The sequence below is a fragment of the Lissotriton vulgaris genome, chromosome 11, assembly GCF_964263255.1.
Source record: "Lissotriton vulgaris chromosome 11, aLisVul1.2, whole genome shotgun sequence".
NCBI classification, from domain to species: domain Eukaryota; kingdom Metazoa; phylum Chordata; class Amphibia; order Caudata; family Salamandridae; genus Lissotriton; species Lissotriton vulgaris.
This window is the reverse complement of record NC_141699.1, coordinates 932716249-932738425: the sequence shown is the minus strand read 5'-3', so window position 1 is coordinate 932738425 and position 22177 is coordinate 932716249.

The following is a 22177-nucleotide window of genomic DNA, read 5'->3' as shown; positions in this document are numbered from 1 at the left end:
CGACAGAACCACAGGTAAGTTAAGGAAAAGGAACAGGAATCGGGGAAGCACTATCATTTTCATAATAGCGATCCTGCCCAGAAGGGAGAGCGGGAGTCTGACCCAGGCATCGACATCATCAACCAATTTATTGTACGCAACTCCGTAGTTGTCCCTAACCAGGACCTCAGGATCAGTATGCAGGCGGATACCCAAATAACGGACTGAGTCAGTGGACCACTGTAGTGGGTACTCCATAGCACAGGGTTGTGTCACTGGGGTGAGAGGAAAAGCGATGGACTTGTCCCAGTTCACCCTCAAGCCCGAGAGCGATCCAAAGCGGACCACCTCCTGAAGAACCGCGGACAGGTTAGATTCCGGGTTCCGGACATACAGTAGAGTGTCATCAGCGTACGTCGAAATCCCGATTTTGTAAGTGGGAAAACTTATACCCTCCAGACTGTGGTACTCCCGTATAGCGCAAGCGAGGGGCTCCGCAACCAGTGCATATAGCAACGGCGACAGGGGGCAGCCCTGCCGAGTGCCCCTACCAATGTATACCGGCTCCGACACTCTGTCTCCCAACCGTAGTCTGGCAGAAGGTCGATGGTACAGCGCCCCAATCCTCTGCAGGAACGGTTCTCCTAGGCCCAGCTTTCGCAGTACTCTAACCATGAAAGCCCACTCAACAGAGTCAAACGCCTTTTCCATGTCAAGGAAGATTGCCAGCGCGCTGTTCTCCTGCTTGACATGTTGCATTGTGCCCAGCACCGTGCGTATGTTGTAAGTTAAATTCCTGCATGGGACAAATACGGACTGCTCCGGGGCGACAAGCTCTGGGACCAACAAGGCCAGCCGATTGGTTAGGACTTTGGCATAGATCTTTGCATCTACGTTCAGCAGGCTGCGTGGCCTGTACGAGCCGCAAAGGTCCGGTGGTTTCCCTGGCTTAGGCATAGTGATCAGCAACGCCTCACGCATGGTGGGCGGCATCTCGCCATCCTCGCAGATAGCATCAAAGAGGGCAACCAAGTGTGGGAGCAGAATGTCTTTGAAGGCTTTATAAAAGCCAACCGTGAGTCCGTCGGAACCCGGCGCACTCCCCGATTTCATGCTCGCAAGAGCCTCTAGTATTTCGTCCTGGTGAAAGGGGGCCATCAAAAATTCCCTATCCGAGTTCTTGAGGAACAGCATGGCAATGTGGTCCAAATAATCGTCCATTTCGCTCTCCACTCCCTGCGTCTTGGACTGATATAGTTCAGCATAATATCGTCTAAAGGTCCCTAGTATCTGCTCCTCGTCTGAAACCGTGTCACCCCCCGGGGTCCTTAGCTCCTCAACAACCAGAGGCCATCGAGAGCCCCGAACGATGCGAGCCAGCAAGGCACCTGGCCTATCCCCCTCACCATACACTCGGGCAGTGGCGTACTTGCCCATATAAAGAATCTCTCTATCCGCCAGAGCCTGATACTTGGACAGGAGTTGGGTGAGCGCCGGGCCTTCTGCAGTACTAAGTGCCGACAATTGTCGAGCCTCCAGCTCCGCTATCCTAGTCTCCAGAGCGGTGAGTTCCCGCCTGATGGAACGTAGCACACTGGAGTGCTTAGACATAGCCTTAGCCCGGATGTACACCTTAAAAGCCTCCCAAACTGTAAAGAAGTCTTCGACCGAGCCTTGGTTAGTAGCGAAATATTGTTCTACATCTTCCGCAAGCTCCCCCCGGAAGGCATCATCTAGCAGAGCGAAGGGAGGGAACCTCCAAGTGAAGGCTGGTATCCCCTTTCTGGCAGTGGAAAGGTGTAATAGAATGGGAGAGTGTGCGTGGGAGAACGTCGCATGCGCTGATACCACCCAGGACCGAGGGAGATGCTAACCAGTAATCTATCCTAGTATGCACATTGTGAAAGGCCGAATAGTGCGTGAAGCCGCCCTTCGTGGGGTGTTTGTCTCTCCAGATATCCACTAGGTCTAATTTAGTCATCTCGGCTTTCATATGTGTGGCCGAAGCCACCGGGCGTCGAGTAGGGCCCGCGGAGCGGTCCCTGGATGGGTCGAACACAAAATTAAAATCCCCCCCCCCACAACATCCCAGGCTGAGCATGTGACCTGCAAAGGGCAGACAGAGTCGCATAGAATTCAGGGTGATCATAATTGGGGCCATAAACATTTACTACCAGCAGATCAAGACCCTTACCCACACACCTAGCCAGGATGTACCTGCCCTCCATGTCTGCGTGTACCGGGATCAATTTCAGTTGTGATGTAGGATTCGCCCAGATTAACACCCCCAGGGCGTGTGTCGTGAAGCCTGCAGCCACTATATTCCCTGCCAACCCCCTAGATTGCAACATCCTGCTGGTGAGTGGCAAGTGCGTTTCCTGCAACAAGGCCAGATCGACATGATGTCTATGGAGATAGCCGAGGACCTTCCGCAGCTTACGAAAGTCGTTCAGGCCCCGAACATTCCAGGTCATCAATTTCAGCTTATTCGGGATACTTGTGGGTACATTCAGTGTAGCATTAGACATTGCATGAGCTCATGAGTTGTATTAGCAGCAGGGATGGGCAAAACAGGACACAGCAGTACATTTGATCCCATAGTCGCCAGCCGGCACTTCCAAACAGGTACAGTTCCACAAAGCAGTCCACACTCAAAACGCACAAACCCCCAATCAACCCAAGGCAACAACCCCCCCAACTGTCTTGTCCCCCGACCCCGCCCCCCATTCCCCCACCCACCCACAGTCGACCACCCCCAACCAGGTCAGACAGGTCCCAAAAATCCCCCCCACTAACCCTCAAGTAGCAGAGTATTCGTCAGTTCGATACCAACTCCCTGGAGAGTCGCACAACCAAAGGCACCGGGGCGAAGCGCGCCAAAATTGTACAACACCGCAAACTGTCCCAATGAAAAGTCCAGATCGGCACCTCGATCCTGCCTCACTTGTGTGCCAGTGCCCTTCGAGTAGCAAGTATAACTGCCCCCCCACAACCCTACCAGCCCCCCCAACGATTCAGCAGTGTTCAGATCCCCCCCCTATCAGTGGTAAACGACCTCCTCACCAGCAATCCATAAGGCATATGCCCGAACAGTGTGGCCGCCGCCCCTCCAGATAGTACCGGCAGCGCTCATGTAGACCAGACTTGGGGTGGCGCAGCGGTACCAGGTTGCAGTGTCCCACACACGTTGAGAAGTTCCAAATATCCCGGCAGAGCCCTCTAGTCCTGTTCATCCAGGTTCGATGCTGAGCCAGCGTCGTCTTCCTGACTATGCCTCGCCTCCTTTCGCTCCCATGACCATGTCTTTAGGGATTTCTGGAGTTCTTTCGGATCCGTAAAGAAATACGATCGCCCTCCTGTGTTAATGCAAAGCTTGGCAGGGTACAGCATCGCGTAGTCAAGGCCCAGAGTACGCAGTTGTTTTTTATACGGCGCGAACTGTCGTCTCTCCTCCTGCACTTTGGCCGTAAAGTCCGGGTAGAGGGAGATGTCCATACCCTCATGTTGAAGCTTGCCCTTCTCCCTCGCCAAGCACAAAGCAGTGTCCCTGTCGCGGTAATTAAGGAGCTTCGCAATGATGGGGCGAGGCGGCGTGCCCGGCTGCGGTTGTGGGCCCAACGTGCGGTGGGCCCGTTCCACTATGAACATGGGGGAAAAAGCCTCCTCCCCGAGTAGCAGCTTCAGCAATTTTTCTACGAAGAGTTCCATCTTCCCAGTTTGCGTTGTTTCCGCCACACCTGTAATACGGATGTTGGATCTGCGTGAGCGTGCCTCCAAGTCCTCCGTTTTATCACGAATAACTTGCAAAAGTCTATCAAACTGCTTTCTATCTTTGTCCCACTCGGTCTGGGCTTCTTCGGCTTCGGTGAGTCGACGTTCCGCCATGTCCAGGCGCTCCGCGTGTTTATCCACTCGCTCCGCCATGCGGTCCATGCGGTATGACATAGCGTCTATCTTAGTGCCCACAGACGCAATGCTGTCCTGGATGCCCTTTTCCAAGGCGGCAAGCATGTCCCGGAGCTCCGTGGACGCTGGGGCGGTCGCAGTGGCCCCCTTCGGGGATGACTCCGGGGCCGTCGCATCAGGCCCTTTCGGTCGGCGCCGTTCAAAGGAGAGCTTCGCCTGGGCAGCGTCGTTTTTCCCCATCTTCTGCCCCTGTTGCGGTGGGACCCAGAACAAAGAGGCGCCTCGCAATCAGCAGGGCGCAGGGGCAATACAGGAGAAACACCAGCCAGCGATCCACTGCCACTAGATACTAAGTCTGAGCCAGAGGCCCGATGCAGCCAAGATGGCGTCCGTTATGGCGGACGAACCGCCTCCAATCACTTCGGCAAAACCCACACTCGCTAGACACAGGGTATTATTAGGTCTACAATGCCAGCACCTGTCAACGTCGCACCACCGTGGCGTGGGGGCACGGGGATAGCAGGTTGCCGCAGTGGGGATCGGAACCAGTGATCGCACCGATATGGCGACCGCTCCACCTCGTGGTTCGGGTGCTCAGTGACCTCTCTGCCGGTGGCCCTCCGCTTGGGAGGACAAGTCGTTCTGATGTGGGACAATCGCAGACAAAGGGGGGGACGCTCCGGCAAGGGAAAAATCCAAGTGTTAGTCCGGCCGGAGGTCAGTCCGTCCACTCCCGACTCTGAGGCTGCACGTCAGGCGACGTCACCCGGCCACCTCTCCAGGATAGCACGCAGCTTCAGGCCCAGTCCTCCTCGGCCGAGTCGCAAGGAGCCGCTCTTCAAACAACTCGGAGAGGCTCGCCAGCCAATGTCCAAAAAGGCCCCCAAAAGAATCTAGGGGTGTCGGCGGGTGTAGGAGAGCCCGCTATGGCATATAGGACACTTTTAGGATAAATTATCAGGATTTTTCCGGGGCTAAGACGAGGAGCCGAGAGCTCACGCGTCCGCCATCGACGCCGGCTAGCTCCGCCCCCCAAAAACGAAGACAACTTGATATCTTTTAATTTAACTCCTCGTGCTGACACAAAAAAAAACAACCAAGCTGCCTAACATCTAGCTTCACCATCACTATTTTTTAACCCACTCTCACGTAGTTAAAACACATGTAAATATTAACCACACACTCACCAAACGACAGTAGGACTTTAGCAATAGACAGGCCACCCTTTCAACTGCAAACTGTAGTATGGCTACTGAAGACACGACATATAGGCCTCCATCGAAGCACCACTACTAGCGCAATGCCCAGGATTGAAATAGAGCAATACATTGCTAAGCAATAGGCGGTTTAAATATGGAAGCCCAACCTGTCCGCTACAACACTGATCATGTGCATTCCTGTAAACCGTAGCCCACTTGAGCATAATTGCTTCTCTTTCGTCCTCTTTTTTGACATACACGGGAATCACCGTGGCAATTATGTATGCCCGGGCACTCTGTCAATACAGTACGCACTGGCGATTTTATTTCCTTGGATCGCCACAGATCCTCCATCTGTATTTTCATTTTTTGCTGACAAGTTCAGGGCCGGAGAAATAAACCACCTTCGAAAGCACTATGTAAACACACACTTAGAAGTTTTCCACATGAAAAGGGTCCCTTGTAAACACAGCGGAGCTCCCGCTAGAAACTGCTCCTATATCGGACACATGTGTTTATCTTAATTGTTCTTATCTCCTTAACGCTACACCTCTGCCCTGGGCGGGTAACAATGATAAGCACACACACTACATTCCTGTGAGGAATTGCACACAAGAAGCTTACCGAGATTGAGCTCGAAAACACACGCACAAAACAGGGAAAAGCAATTACTTACCTTTTCCAGCCACCCTGAGGCTGAGGCCTGTGTTATGCCTTTGTTGGGAGCCTGCAGAATGGACCTGCGCAAAAGGCTTAAATAGGAGAAAAAACATTTATTCTATGTCCATAGCCACATATACTGAAATAGTGCAAACAAGAACATTAAATAAACACACATAATGAATATAAAACACAAGGGGCCATTTACCCACGAAGGGAACTTAGTTTTTGTTATTGTAAAGATGCATTTACAATTTTTTCCACTAAATAGTATAGATGACTTGCAGAATATATGCTTTTTATTGTTTATGTCTATTGTTTATTACATGACCTTCCTGTCATTTTTTACACAGCCAATGGATTATTTTGTAGCACTATAAATACTGCATTTGCACTTGGTGAATCCAGATGTAGTGAGCAAGGCGGACTTGTCCGCGGAAACGCGTCTGGTCGTTTATCTTGTTAAATAAATACCCTTGATCAAGAATCCCACGGAGTCGGTGCCTGCTTTCTGGAAAGCTTTTGAACACAGGATTGAATTCATATATATGCTTTCCGCACCACACTTCCCATAATACACAGTCTCATTTGACCCTCCCATCGGTGGGTGTGTCATATGGAAAATGGAGAAGTGGGTTAGCGGTTGCGCACACCGCTTCCGTTAAAGCCCCTGAAGAGAAGCAGATGGAGCTTCGAAACGCATCGGGCAGATCCATTACGGAGCGGCATCTACAAGCGGATCCCCGTCCTCACCTACACATAAATCAAGCTGCTGCTCGTGTGCTACTCAAAGGTGGACAACCTGAAGGGACAATTTACACGCAGCAGTCCAGCCGCGGAGTATGCACCACCCCGTTATCCTTGGGGGTCACGGAAGTGAAACAGCAGCCGTACATGGGATCGAGGACGGGCCCACTTGCGGGGTCCATACAGGACTCGATTATGTGCTTTCCGCACCACACTTCCCATAATAAACAGTCTCATTTGAGCCTCCCATCGATGGGTGTGTCATATGAAAAATGGAAAAGTGGGTTAGTGGTTGCGCACACCGCTTCCGTTAAAGCCCCTGAAGAGAAGCAGATGGAGCTTCGAAACGCGTCGGGCAGATCCATTACGGAGCGGCATCTACAAGCGGATCCCCGTCCTCACCTACACATAAATCAAGCTGCTGCGCGTGTGCTATTCAAAGGTGGACAACCTGGAGCGACAATATATATATATATATATATTCACTGATGACATTTGAGATGTCATCAGTGATGTCATCAGTGATGTCACTGACCATGTCATGAATGATGTAATATGTGACATCATCAGCAGTGGATTGCGGGTGCGCGATATATAGTTATTGCAACTAACTATATATGCGAATTTCTATGGTTTTGTGTGAGTAAATTAAGGTTTTGTAAATGCTAATCCCTAACTATATATGGTCTATAACCAATGGTTTTTTCAGTGAATTTTCATGGTTTTGTAAATGCAAATTCCTAACTATATATGGTTTATAACCTATGGTTTTTTCAGTGAATTCCATTGTTTTTTTAAAAGCTAATATCTATAGCTGTAAAATATATTCTTTATTACGTGACGTATCACGTAGCCATGTGAGACGCCTCATGACGCGTCGCATAAACGTGACGTATCGTCTCTGCAGCGCAAACAAAACCCGTAACGTAAGCGCGCCAGAGCACGCTTACAGATATATATATATTTTTTTAACCTTAATTAGACAAAATCCACACGTGCACATATCTTGAGGCCTTGCAAAGGCACATCAAACAAACAGTCCCTACAATTTTGTACGCAAACCGGACGCTCCAAAAACACAAGATGTCGGACTCCCGTTACGCTGCGGGTTAGCTGCCCGGTTGGAGTACCGGGAAGCGCCTCTACCGTGAAAAATCGCAATTTTCTTTTTTTTTCTTTTGCCCCGCGGGGCACTTTAATATCCCCCTCATCAATCCTAGGGGGTCAGGAGGGGTCTACCTTGCCCCCTTTCCTTCATTTCCCCCTTCGTTTTTCACCACCTCTTGTCTCTCGATCCTACAGAGAGACAAGATGGCGGCCGCTCCGGACTGTTTACAATGTTGACAGCCAATCAGCTTCTCCTCAGACTCCTGTTACGCTGCCGGTTAGCTGCCCAATTAGCTGCCCGGTTCGCGTACCGGGAAGCGCCTCTACCGCGAAAAATCGCAATTTTCTTTTTTTTTTTTTTTGCCCCGCGGGCCACTTTAATATCCCCCTCATCAATCCTAGGGGGTCAGGAGGGGTCTACCTTGCCCCCTTTCCTTCATTTCCCCCTTCGTTTTTCACCACCTCTTGTCTCTCGATCCTACCGAGAGACAAAATGGCGGCCGCTACGGACTGTTTAGAATGTTGACAGACACCGGAGAGCCAATCAGCTTCGCTTCGCAAAGCTCCGTTACGCGAAAAGTAAGCGAACTGGTGCGCTATCCAGGACGCTGTCACAGATATATAAATTTTTTAAAACGTTAATTTCTCAAAATCCACTGGAGCACATATATTGAGACCCAGCAAAGGCACATCGGGCTAACAGTCCCTACAATTTTGCCAAGTTTTGTGCAAATCCATTCAGCCTTTCGAGCTAAAAGTGAGGCCAAACGCCCTATGGAAATTAACATGGGAAAAACGCGTTTTGGGACCCCCCTTTTTTCTCGGCCCCCCCTTGACGAAACCCCCCCACATTTTCAGGGGCTGCTCAGAAACAAAATGTGCCATTTTCCTGAAAATTTCAGCCGATTCCGTCCACAAACGCCAAAGTTATTAGACATAGAATTTTCAAAAGTCCCATAGGAAAAAAATCCTAACTATATATACCTACTGGCTATCGCCAGTAGGTAATATATATATATATATATATATATATATATATATATATATATATATATATATATATATATATATATATATATATATATATATTACCTACTGGCGGTCGCCAGCAGGTATATATAGTTAGGATTTTTTCTCTATGGGACTTTTGAAAATTCTATGTCTAATAACTTTGGCGTTTGTGGACGGAATCGGCTGACATTTTCAGGAAAATGGCACATTTTGTTTCTGAGCAGCCCCTGAAAATTTGGGGGGTTTTCGTCAAGGGGGGGCCGAGAAAAAAGGGGGGTCCCAAAACACGTTTTTCCCATTCATTTTTCCATAGGGCGTTTGGCCTCACTTTTAGCTCGAACGGCTGAATGGATTTGCACGAAACTTGGCAAAATTGTAGGGACTGTTAGCCCGATGTGCCTTTGCTAGGTCTCAATATATGTGCTCCAGTGGATTTTGAGAAATTAACATTTTAAAAAGCAGATATATCTGTGACAGCGTCCCGGTTAGCGCTCCGGTTCGCGTACTTTTCGCGTTACGGAACTTTGCGAAACGAAGCTGATTGGCTCTCCGGTGTCTCTCAACATTCTAAACAGTCCGGAACAGCCTCCATCTTGTCTCTCGGTAGGATCGAGAGACAAGAGGAGGAGAAAAACGAAGGGGGAATTTAATGAAAGGGGGTAAGGTAGACCCTTCTTGACCCCCCTAGGAATGATGTTGGAGTTATTAAAGGGTCCCGTGGGGCAAATAAATTTTTTTTTATTTTTCGCGGTAGAAGCGCTTTCCGGTTCGCGAACCGGGTAGCAAACCGGGTCGCGAAACGGGAATTCGCCATTTTGTGTTTCGTTTTAATTAAATTACAAGATGGAGGAAAAACAATGTGAGAAATGGATATAAGGGGGTACGGGAGACATATCCTGACCCCCTATGTTTTCTGAGGGTGGCTGAGGATGCTCATATATGTTGATACATGTCTTCCAGCGGCTGCGCGTGAGCGTTTTTTTTTTTTTTGCTGCGTGACGTCTGTTACCGTTCGATTCGAAGGAAATCAGGAAGTGTTGACCGCCATTTTGACACTGCGAGTAAATATATTGTTAAAAATAATTGTTATAAATTATTCCGCATTGATAAAGATTGTCTGCGCCATCTTGCCTTTTTTCCAATGCCACACTTTTGTCGTGCACGGCAGCCATTTTAGATACCTTGACCAGACCCACTCTCTGCACGCGGCCGATCCTCAGCATGACTCCCCACCCTCGCAAGCATCTCCCCCACGCACTAGTCACCCCCGCTCTCTCTCTCATGCATGGGCCAAAAACCTTCCCCATCTGCGCTGCTCTTCCCTGAGAATCACACCCTGTGCCCACCCGACACCTCCCTTTCACCCTATTCACTACTGCACCCTCTGACACTCCTCTTCCTCTGTGTCTGATTAACCAGGCCGGTCCCAGGCTATCACCTAGCCCTGTGGATGTAGTTTATGGCCCCAACTGTAAAGAATCACCCCTCTTCAAAGGAGTTACAGTAGATCAAGACCCCCACCCCATGAGATCCGTCACACCACACGCGTTCCTACTATCTGATAACCGTCCTGTATTGTGATTGGGGAGGGGATTCTCACTGTGAGGGTGTGTGGGACCGAGCTTGAAGCGGAAGATTCCAGGGATGCCTTTTTGTACATTAAAGTCTTCCCAATTATGTGTCACATTAAAAATATATAGCACTCCAACAAAGTAGTAGGATTATAACACTTTAATAACTTATAAATATATACAACGCTCCAACAAAGTAAACACGTTAAAAAAAATTTTTTTGAAACAAAGCAACAATGGGCTGCATTGGTCTGTCTTTTAGTCGGCAAAATCCGTCTGCCTGTGAGGTGGCGTCAGTAGTGGTCCGTTGTGCGAATAGGCCGAAGGCAGCACAACGCGCCGAGATCCGCACGGCACCCAGGTGATGTCCAGTAAGTTGCCGCACTGGTCTTGGCATCCTACAATGCTGCGCCGAAAAACGGCGTGGGGCGCCCCGGGGAGGGGGAGGGGGCGCGAACGGGCCTCCTCCGCCTCCCCAGGCGGAGGCTCCTCTGCTGCAGTGGGGCACCCCTTTAGCGTTTCAGTCGCCATTCAGCTGTTTACTGCCCGCTTTTGCTGCACTGTGTCTCATCCGCCATTCAGCTGAGTTGCGCCCGCTCTTGCGGCTACAGCGTCTCGCCCACCATCCAGTTGAATTGCGCCCGTTCTTGCGGCTACAGCGTCTCGCCCACCATCCAGTTGAATTGCGCCCACTCTTGCGGTGCAGCGATAGGGGGCTGCCACAGGACTCTTAAAATGGCGGCCGGCTCTTCGGATTTGGGCCTGGTCCACTAAAATGGCCCTGGGACACATTTGAACTCGGACATTTGCCTGCTAGGGCTTGGGCCCCAATTTCGAAAGCGTCCCCTTAGCCTTGAAGATTCTACAAAAGTCATCGGGGCCCCCGACTCCCGCAGGCTTCCGGTGGGGAGCGGCTGCCATGATTGCTTGCGGAATGGCCACGACTGAGCTACGAGATGGTAGTGCTCTCATGCTGATGCCAGCTTCAGACTGAAACATCCAGAAACACTGTAGACTATCAATTCGATGACTTCCGGTGGAGCCCCAACATGACCCGGTAGGGAAGAACTTGCCCTCCCCTCTTTTGACTGATGGTTCTTGTTGCCTGTCCCCTCTGTTGTCATCTAACGGAACCTTTTTGGATTGCTGAGGGAGAACAAAAAAGGTGTGACCTTCATCATTTGGAAAAAAAAATGTTTCAATCCAATGAAAAGTGTTATTTTTAGGTCATATGATCAAGCATTTCATCATTAGGAAACCAAAAGTAAAATGAACCAATGAAAAGTTTTATAAACAAGTCACATGACCTGTTATGCGGCTTTGGGCTATAAAAAGCCTACAAAATCCCTTGGCCTGTGAGGCGGCGCCAGTAGCGGACCGATGTGCGAATAGGCCGAAGGCAGCACAACGCGCCGAGATCCGGATGGCACCGAGGTGGTGTCCAGCAAGTTGCCGCACTGGTGTGGCCATCCTACAATGCTACGCCGAAAGACGGCGTGGGGTGCCCCGGGGGGGAGGGGAGGCAGTGCGAACTGGCCTCTCCCGCCTCCCCAGGTGGAGGCACCTCATCTGCAGTGGGGCGCCCCTTAGCGTTTCACTCGCCGTCCAGCAGAGTTGCGCCCGCACTTGCTGCTACAGTACGCCGAAGGCAGCACAACGCGCCGAGATCCGGATGGCACCGAGGTGGTGTCCAGCAAGTTTCACTGGTGTGGCCATCCTACATTGCTGTGCCGAAAGACGGTGTGGGGTGCCCGGGCGGGGAGGGGGGAGGCGGCGCAAACGGACTGCTCCCTCCTCCCCAGGTGGAGGCACCTCATCTGCAGTGGGGCGCCTCTTAGCGTTTCACTCGCCTTCCAGCTGAGTTCCGCCCGCTCTTGCGGCACAGTGCCTCACCCCCCATCCAGCTGAGTTCCGCCCGCTCTTGCGGTACAGTGCCTCACCCGCCATCCAGCTGAGTTGCGCCCGCTCTTGCGGCTACAGCGTCTCGCCCACCATCCAGCTGAATTGCGGCCACTCTTGCGGTGCAGCGATAGGCGGCTGCAACAGGACTCTCAAAATGGCGGCCGGCTCTTTGGATTTGGGCCTGGTCCACTAAAATTGCCCTGGGACACCTTGGAACTCGGACGCTTGCCTGCTAGGGCATGGGCCCCATTCACGAAAGCGTCCCCTCTTTTGACTGATTGTTCTTGTTGCCTATCTCTTCTGTTGTCATTTAACGGAACCTTTTTGGACTGCTGAAAGGGGTTCTGGTCCGACCGCTGGTTGGTGGAGACATTTTGACTATATCCTGGACCTGCCCGGCCTCGCCCAAAATGGTGCCGGTATAAATGGGACTCGTAACTCCTTGTTGTGTACTGGTTGCCCAACCTTGATATCACGAGATACGTATGTAGTTTTGAAGCACATGGCGGGCGGGGACGAGTACTGATTGAACATTTCGACATCCCTATTGATATTAAGTTCTGATGTGTTATTGATTACTGTACTATTGAAAGTTCAAATTAACGTCACCCATGGTACTTGCCCGCAAATGTATATCTAGATGATTTTTTTTGTAAGTCGCTTTGTCGTATTTTAATTACAAAATGTACGTCCACCGATTCCGCAACTGTTAGACACCTTAGTTCTTGCAACCTAATGGCCCGCTCGTTACGTTCCTCTACAGTGTAAATGTCTCCTCATCATATACGTTTCCAGTTTGCTCCGTGGCCGGCCCACGTGGTTATAGGCCCGTATTTGTATACTGACATTTTCACAATAAAGGTTTTTAAAACAAAACATGGTAGTAGTATTTACATTGGTAAAGTTTTTACTTTTAGTCACTGTTTTCGAATCAGTAAAAGGCAAGTGAAATAAAGCAGTCCAATTACATGACGGATAAAAGGTATAATACGTAGGAACGCAGTAAAGATAAATGGTCAAGGGCAGTTGTGTTTTCCACTCCTGCAACATAAAGTGATCGATAAGAATCTGATAATCAGGCGTATCGGCGAGTAAGACAGCAGGCCTAGCCTCTTTTACTCAACGGCCCCGTCATGGGACGAAGAAACGCCCTTTTTCTCGAAAAAGGAATATATTTTACTTGCAGGACAGTTGTAAATTTTCCGGGAAAGTACATTAGCCTGGAACATTATAACATATATGTTTTTTTTAAAAAAATGTTCGAAATCAATAAAAAGCGTATTTTTTAGGTCATATGACCAAGCTTTTCATTATTAAAATAACAAAAGTAAAATGAACCAATAAAAAGTTTTATTAACAAGTCACATGACCTGTTATGCTTACGTTACGCGTTGCGCGCCGCGCCCCGGATCACTTCCGGGAGCGCTAACGCGGCGTGTCATATAACGCATTACGCGACAACGTAGGTCAAGAATATAGTCAAAATGTCTCCACCAACCAGTGTTCAGAACACAACCCCTTTCAGCAGTCCAAAAAGTTCTGTTAAATAACAACAGAGGGGACAGGCAACAAGAACCATCAGTCAAAGAGGGGAGGGCAAGTTCTTCTCTACTGGGTCATGTTGGGGCACTACCGGAACTGATCAAATTGGTAGTCTACAGTGTTTCTGGATGTTTTAGACTAAAGCTGGCGTCAGCATGAGAGCACCACCATCTCGTAGCTCCGTCGTGGCCATTCCACGAGCAAACATGGCAGCCGCTCCCCACCAGAAGCCTGCGGGAGTCGGGGGCCCTCAAGACTTTTGTAGAATCTTCACGGCTGAGGGGACGCTTTCGAGAATGGGACCCAAGCCCTATCAGGGAAGCGTCCGAGTTCCAAGGTGTCCCAGGGCCATTTTAGTGGACCACGCCCAAATCTGAAGAGCCGGCCGCCATTTTGAGAGTCCTGTGGCAGTCGCTTATCGTTGCATCGCAAGAGCGGGAGCAACTCAACTACATGGTGAGCGAGACGCTGTAGTCGCAAGAGCGGGCGGTAAACAGCTGAATGGCGGAAGAGGCACAGTGTAGCAAAAGCGGGCGGAATGGCAACTAAAACGGTAAAGGGGCGCCCCACTACAGCGTGTCTTCAGGTCAAACGGATTGTGGGACAAGGTCCAGAATAGAAGAGTCATCAAAAGGCAAAAAGTTCCGCCGGACCCCGGGAGCCGGCCGCCTATGTCGGGGGCGATCTCAGGCTACACCAGTGCTATAAGACTTGGGGAGGGGGTCGGAGCCAAGCGTCTTCTCCGAGTCCGTGCCATCACATCGCCCCTCGGGGGCCTCCGTCAAGCGGTTTAGGGAGGTACCATATCACATTGTTTTCAAATGCAGTCAGGTCCACAAACGACCCTCACTTACTTTGAGAATAGTGATGCTGCAGTAGGTGGAAATAAGCTTCAGACAGTGTTACAAGCGCTGCTCAGAACTCTGAACTATGGCACCCAACATCCAGAACTTATGCCATTTGAGAATGGCAGTGACATCGAAGCAACTCAGGGACCAAAACCATTAACGTACTTTCACGTATGAAAATCTTACTTGGGGAGGGGGCAGGAGCGAAGCGCCCCCTCCCAGTCCGCGCCACCACACCGTATGTGGAAAATCTGAAGCCATCGTTCTACAAACTCAACCAACCTCGGATGGAAAAATCTAGAAAAATGTACAAACTGAAAACCAGTTTTGGTCTGCATAGCATCAGTAGCAACGCTTGCTATCAGAGTGCATGAGTTTCATGCTCGATCGATTGAGCTAGCCGGATCGGGCAACAAAAAGTATAAAATAGTTATGTAAATAGTTATTTAATAAAATGTTTTACCCTGTTACTTTGCTGGTGTGTTGTATATATTTTTAATATTTGCATAGGGTTTGTCGTTATTTTGGGCGGGGTGGGTGACGAAGCCGAGCTGTCTTGCAGCCCTCATGGTGTGGAGCTCAGTTCATTTCACTATTTTCGTATTTCTCATGAAGGGTTGTTCCTAATATTTCTATTTTAGCGAGGTCAAAAAGAGATCCAATTAGTGGCCTACTGATTTTGCTCGATTACTTTTATTTTTTTACACGATTTTTCACTATCTGCAAAGACTAAACAGAGTATTGCGACTTTGTGCTTGTTTGTAAATAGAGAATGAACCAAAGAGAATCAATTGTAAAACAGTAAATGCTTGGATAACAATCAATCAAATGGAGAGACAAGCAGGCACGACTGATTACAACGGGGGTAAAGGTCTGCGTTAACTACCCTTCACTATCTGCAAAGAGAGAGTACTACTAAGAGAAAAGAGGGGAGGGGGGGCAGCGTTCAAAGCACATCAGCGTGCATAAACACGAAAAAGATTTTACCTATCACGTACTTGACATTTGACAGCTTTTGATATTTGCTATTAAAAAACCATTGAAATTCACAGAAAAAAACATAGGTTTTAGGCCATATATAGTTAGGAATTTGCATTTACAAAACCTTGAAAATTCACTGAAAAAACCATTGGTTATAGACCATATATAGTTAGGGATTAGAATTTTCAAAACCTTATTTTACTCACACAAAACCATTGAAATTTCATATATAGTTAGTTGCACTAACTATATATCGCGCACCCGCAATCCACTGCTGATGATGTCACATATTACATCATTCATGACATGGTCAGTGACATCACTGATGACATCACTGATGACATCTCAAATGACATCACGATTGACATCACTGATGACATCTCATTTGACATTACTGATCACATCACTGATGACATCATTCATGTGATTATACGATGAACCTCTTCAGACTCTAATATAACCTTAGATACACTCAGTGTAAACAGACACTCACAGACTGTCACTCATCCATGGAGTTACTCACACACCTAGTCAGTCATGCAAAGAATCAATCACACCTCCATTTCCTCAACTATACAGTTATACACACCTTACTTATTCAAACATATACTAACACATATTTACTCTCTTATACAATCCCTGATACAAGTTCGCAATGATCCATACAGCCACTCACACATTCACCGGCTCTTATGCACAGTTATTTATATATGTCAACTCTCACATGTACTGTGTTTTACATATGTACTTACTTTGACATGTAGCACTGAGATATCCATTCACTCACCAATACACTCATGCACACAGTCAACCGCCCATACAGCTGTTTCCACATGCACTTTTGAACCCATACACCTAGTGAATCAACTGCTCACACATCTATGCACAGAGTCATACACCTCCCAGCCACCCACACACACACTCAGTCTCCCATACAAATACTTGGGCAACCAATCAATAACCCATATAGTTACTCATATAGCTACTGATCAACACATGCAGCAGTGTTGCAGGGTTTCCGTTCTCCCACAGAACTGTGCATAGAGATCTAGAACCTCAGTGAGTTAGGATGATCCAAAAACTCATCTCAGTGTCAGAAATCTCGTTACCTAGCTAGCTACAGTGTCTCATGGATCATTATGGAATGATCCATGTATTAGACAAACCAGAACATGATCTTTAGAATACCTCAGGAGTCGTGGAACACATGAACACTCTTTCGTTATATAATCATTTCAAACCAAAACTGAGAGTCAAAGAACACAAGTGCAAGTTTGAAATATTTATTATTCAATGCATAGTTCTCAAACGCAGTATCTTGTATAATACCAAAATGCAGATTATAAAAATCAGAGTCAGCAGCATAGTCACTAATCCATAGTAAGCAAAAGGTGCTAGCATGTTATAATGCAATTTCTATAGAAATCTGTATCACCTATATTTCGCGCACCCTATCTAGCATATTATATTATATCTAAGAAGGTCTCATTCGGGTTTTAGCAGGGCGGCCCCATACCTCTCAATGTCAGTAGGAGCAGTTCACATCAACCGCTACCAGCTCTCTTCATGCGCAGCACCAAGTGTCTGCGTTTATTCCGTGTAACTCTATCTTAAACCCGCGTAGAGCCCAAAATGTTAGCATCAACATTATTTGTGTTATGTCTAATGTCTAATGTGGTGCGAGGATCAGACTTCCCAGCAACCTTGTGTTAGGTTAATCTTAGAGTGTGCAGCTCTCAGTGTGCAGACAGTTGTACCAAGTGTACAAGGCAAAGCTGATAGCATAGGAATAACATATTATTCTCAAATAAAACACCTCACCACTTCTAGGCTGAAAGCTACAACAACAAGTACGTGTCGTGTGCAAAACTGAAGCCTGAAGGCAAAACGGCTGTTTAAACATGTAATACACTCATGCTAACTTAACGCAATATATGTAATGAAGTATCCATATGACACCCCCCCATTGGTCCGAGCACCGCCAATCATAAGGGAAAAGGCAATACTAAATCAGATACACAATTTGAAAGCAAAATTCAATAGTTTTGAGCTAAAATAAGCTAAAAATATGTATGAATGAATATGTATGAATGAATATGTATGAATGCCTACAGTGGCATCAAATCTAAAAAATATCAAAAGTCTTGAACCAAAAGTCTTCCGCCCGGTTCAAAAAATTATGAAATGTATGACCAGGTCGCATCCTTTCAAATGTTTGTAAGAGAAAAAACCAAGGCACTCATCCGATATCCAAAGTCATGTGCCACTTAGACGTTATCTCCAGCAACATCACGTGAGCGAACTCTCCATCAGCTGAACATAGTCCATCCCTCCAATTCAGCGAGGGGAAAGTTATATTTCACAACAAAGCATTCCTTCCAGGCATCTCACGATTGGAAAGTATATGCAAAGAAAGTTGCAACAGCCTCCAGTATGAAATCACTGCCATCATCCGAAAATAGTTCAGCCATCCAATTTAGCAATGGGAAAGAACATACGTGCTCCTCCAGCATCGGATCCTCCTGCAACGTCAGAGGACAACTCGGTGGGTTCACCAGAACGCTGTGTGTCAGAAAGGCATTCGCCGCTGCAGAGATCTCCCATTGGCCCAGAACTCCATTTATCGCTGCCAAGGCCATAACTCTCTCGCCAGAACAGATCAGCTCGTGAGCCACAACGGGACGCATTAGCTGATCAAAATCGACGTCAGGAGCAGTCCTCAAGCATAGGCACAAATCAATGGCCCAATCGAACTCGCAGTTTAGGCAGTGAAACACAGGTTGGACACACGTGAAGTCGGTGAACCGAAATGACAATCTATAGGCCGTGCTTAATGCTGCAAGCGGCAAAGTTCCATAGTAATTGAGCATCCGATTACGGCACAGTGTCAGGAGGCGTTGAACGGCGTCTTGTGCAGGATGGGCATCCATGTTTTATGAAGAAAAACACCAACAGAAAGCCTGCGGCCACAGCCAGCAATACAGGTATTCCACCAAACAAACTCCCAAAAATAGTGTGGAAAAACGTGGGAATGATACCAAAAACTTTTTCAAACGTAGTCACGAGGCCACTGCTTACTAGTTTAAAAAAATGTGCCAGCCCAGTCGTTGAAGAAGCATTAAAAATCTGGTGTACCAGCTCGCAGAAATGAAATGGCAAATCAGTGTTCAAAAGCGCCTGCACCTCTGTGCGGGTGTTAGCTATGTGAAAGACATAAGTTTCCCGGGCCGAACTCAGGGTCACTTGTTTTTGAGACAAAAGAGCCCTTATTCTGCTTAAACCATTGAATTTCGCTTCCAAGGTTGGGATCCGAGGCCAGATGGAGACATCTAAAGAGCCATGCGTGGGTGGGTATAGAACATTCTTGCAGCACACTACACGCTCTGATACAGTAACTATATAAGCCACACCAATTAATAAACCACAACATAATTCGTTGTTTAAAAGCAAATAACTACCATTAGCTAATAATGTAAATGTGGGCACTACTGCTGGAACTGGCGTGCCTTTTAAAACACATGCTAAATTTGGGCGGTCCTGATTACAAGAACCGTGTAACTGAATGTGTCTGCATATTAATGAATGGTCAGGTGACTGTGTGCATTCCTCACCATTAAGATTCACTTCTTTTCCATCTTTCAGACATCTGTATGTGTATGGTAATGACCATGCCTCATGTAGGAATGCATTGCCTAGTGGCTCATATCGTCCTATAGCAATATACCGCATACAGTTAGTAAATTTATATAAGGGAAATGGTAATGTAATTAAACCATGAATAAGCCACGTGGCAGTGGTGGTTTCAGCAACAGAAAAAGGTAAGGATTCTAGCTTCTCAATATGTAACATAGAAAACGATGCATCACGCATTGAAAGCATGCGCTGTTTATCAGTAAGATTAAAAGGGGCAAAAAGTGATGAAACGTTCAATGAGGTCCAGGGAACTCGACCAGCCTTAATTGTCTGTAGAGTCCAGGCAAACTGCATTACAGAACGTAATTGATTTTGACCATGGTATAACGTGGACACTTCATCATGTACAATATCAACAACAGAAGAAACAATATTATCCAATGTGTAAATTCTGGAAGAAAGCGTGTTAATACTATTATCGACCACTGCAAGCACTTTTTCCAAATTGGCTTGATCAATAGCCCTCAGGCGTTTAGCTGCTTCGACTCTTGAAAATTTCCAAATTTCATTGTAAATAGCATATATAAAGCGTTTAGACCTACCCATAGTTGGGCCTTTTATAAAATCATTTAACTCTATGTTTTCATTCAACTGGGACAGATGCAGTTTAACTGCAGCTAAAGTGGAATGTTGTAACCAGTTCTGACACAATTTGCCTACTGAATAAGTTGTAACAGTGTGATCTTGGTCAAACCTGGGATCTGGCCTGATGCGTGTAAAACCCTCAGACAAACCCAAAAAACGACTTTGGCAAGAATCAGAGCTTCTTTGCCATAAAAGCCACCCATCCGGATCAAAACTGGAAATATTAAAGGAGGAATTCTGCAAAAGTGCTTGTATCTCACTTATGGACAATGTAGTGAAATTACTCCAACCTGAATATTCTTCCAAATCAGGGATCGTAGGGGTATTTAATTTTTTAGATGTAGCCAATCCAAAACATGTTGTTTGGGAAATAGTCGAATTTAAAAACAACATGTGATTTGGGATGAGACATGCACGATGCAAAGCCTCAGTGCCTTGTACCTGCCAATCTTTGGTACCCCAAACCGATTTAAGGTCAATAACATCCTTCCATAACTCATAGCCATCCACAGATAACCTTTCTAGAAAGGACTTTGAATACAACAATTTTGTGTCAGTCAGTCTAACTTTTGGCATTGATTTCTGTTTCACCTTGAAGTAAAAAGACTCAGGATTTGATTGATTAAAATCTGTAAAGTAAGAGTATTTTCCCAAAAAAGTACTTGAGCTCCCCTGTAAAGGAGCAGGGCAATGTTCCCACTGAGTGTAATTCACAGGAACCCGCCTGGAACTTGTCTTGTGCAAGAAATGATTTCCATAATGTTGGTAACAAAATAAATCACCATAATTGACAGAATCTAAATACAAATCCTCATCATCAAAGGCCGCATAATATTTCAAATCAGAGAACAATGCTTCTACTGCCTGAAGATCCCAATCATCAGAACAAATATTTTGCTTAATCACATCTCCCATGTTTACTCTAAGCACATTAGGAACATTAATAACTTCTGTGGGGCCATGTATCTGAAACCTAACCGCATCCCACACAATCCCATCAAGGACAGGCCAAGCAGTAATTTGTACTGAATGTAAGTCTCTCTTTAGTCTGTGTGCTGAATGCGAGGAGGAGTGAGGGGCCAATGTTCCATTAAGGTACCGAATTCCTGTTCTTTCTTTCACATAATGGCCATCAATCAGACGGAAAAAATAAAACACAAAACCAATTGACATAAAAAGATAAAACGAAAATAGTATCAGCCAAACGTATGTCCAAGGCGGAATTAAAAAATGTTTTTTAAACAACGTGGCATATTTTGCAATAGTTGATGGTTTCTTTGAAAGTTCCGAAACAGAGTCAAAAGAGAATCTGGACTGGTTAGCCAAACGTGCATGTAAATCGGACATGGATAAATCAGCAGGATCTGCATAGGTCACCTCATCAATGTTAGTAACAGGAATAGTATTTAATAAAGGACTTGATATGGCAGGCATCTCGAGGGACACCTCCTGATCTGCACCGGATGTAATAGCCAGCACAGAGTGCCTCACCATGGAAGGACAGGATACAGCCGGTGTCATGCTATGAAGAATCGGCCACCCTGTGTGTCTTGACATTGTCAATAGAAATAAATCTGTTTTCTTTACGACCTGGAAGTGGTGGTAAAATGACTGTTCTTGTGCCCTTCACTCCAAGGACCCGAACTGGCGCTCGATATGAGGGACCAAATTCCTTTTTGTTATCGATCTTCTCTCGAACCAGTTCTCCAACTTGGGGTAGCCAGCCAACTACCGGGATCTGCAACGCATCATCCGACGTGGAGGGCAAGTGTTCCTTTGCAAGACTGTCTCTGGTCTTTTGTAGATCCTGTAAAACATTGCAATGTTCATCTACGTCAAAGGCCGCGGCCTGGGCCTGGCAGTCTGCACCATCAAGGTCAGGGACGTACATCTTGATACCAAAGAGCATTTCGTATGGGGTCCGCCCACCCAGAGACCTTCTAGGGAGATTATTAAGCGCACGCTGCACGCCATAGAGGTGGGTCAGCCCGTTTCTACCAGTGCCTATAACTCGGGCTGTCAAAGATTGCTTTAAGTCGCGGTTCATTCTTTCTACCACAGAATTGCCCTCAGGCCTGTAGGGGCTTGAAAACTTCACCTGTACTCCCAACGAAACCATAGCATCCTTATACGCCTTAGAGGCGAAAGCCGGACCCTGGTCCGAATGGAAAGCACCACAAGCAAAGATTCCCACAAAGACACGCAAATCCTTAATGACAGTCCGTGAATCAGCGCTGCGATGCGGCCATAACCACACAAAGCGTGTGCATGAGTCAACTGCTACTAAGATGTATTTATACGCAGTATCAGAAGAGAAAGGACCGCAGTGATCCAAATAAACACAACCAAGCGGTTTATTAGAAATGTACAACTTTGTCTGAGGCGGACGCGCAGCAGTAGAAGGCTTAATCTGCTGACAAATGTCACACATAAGGACATAATCGCG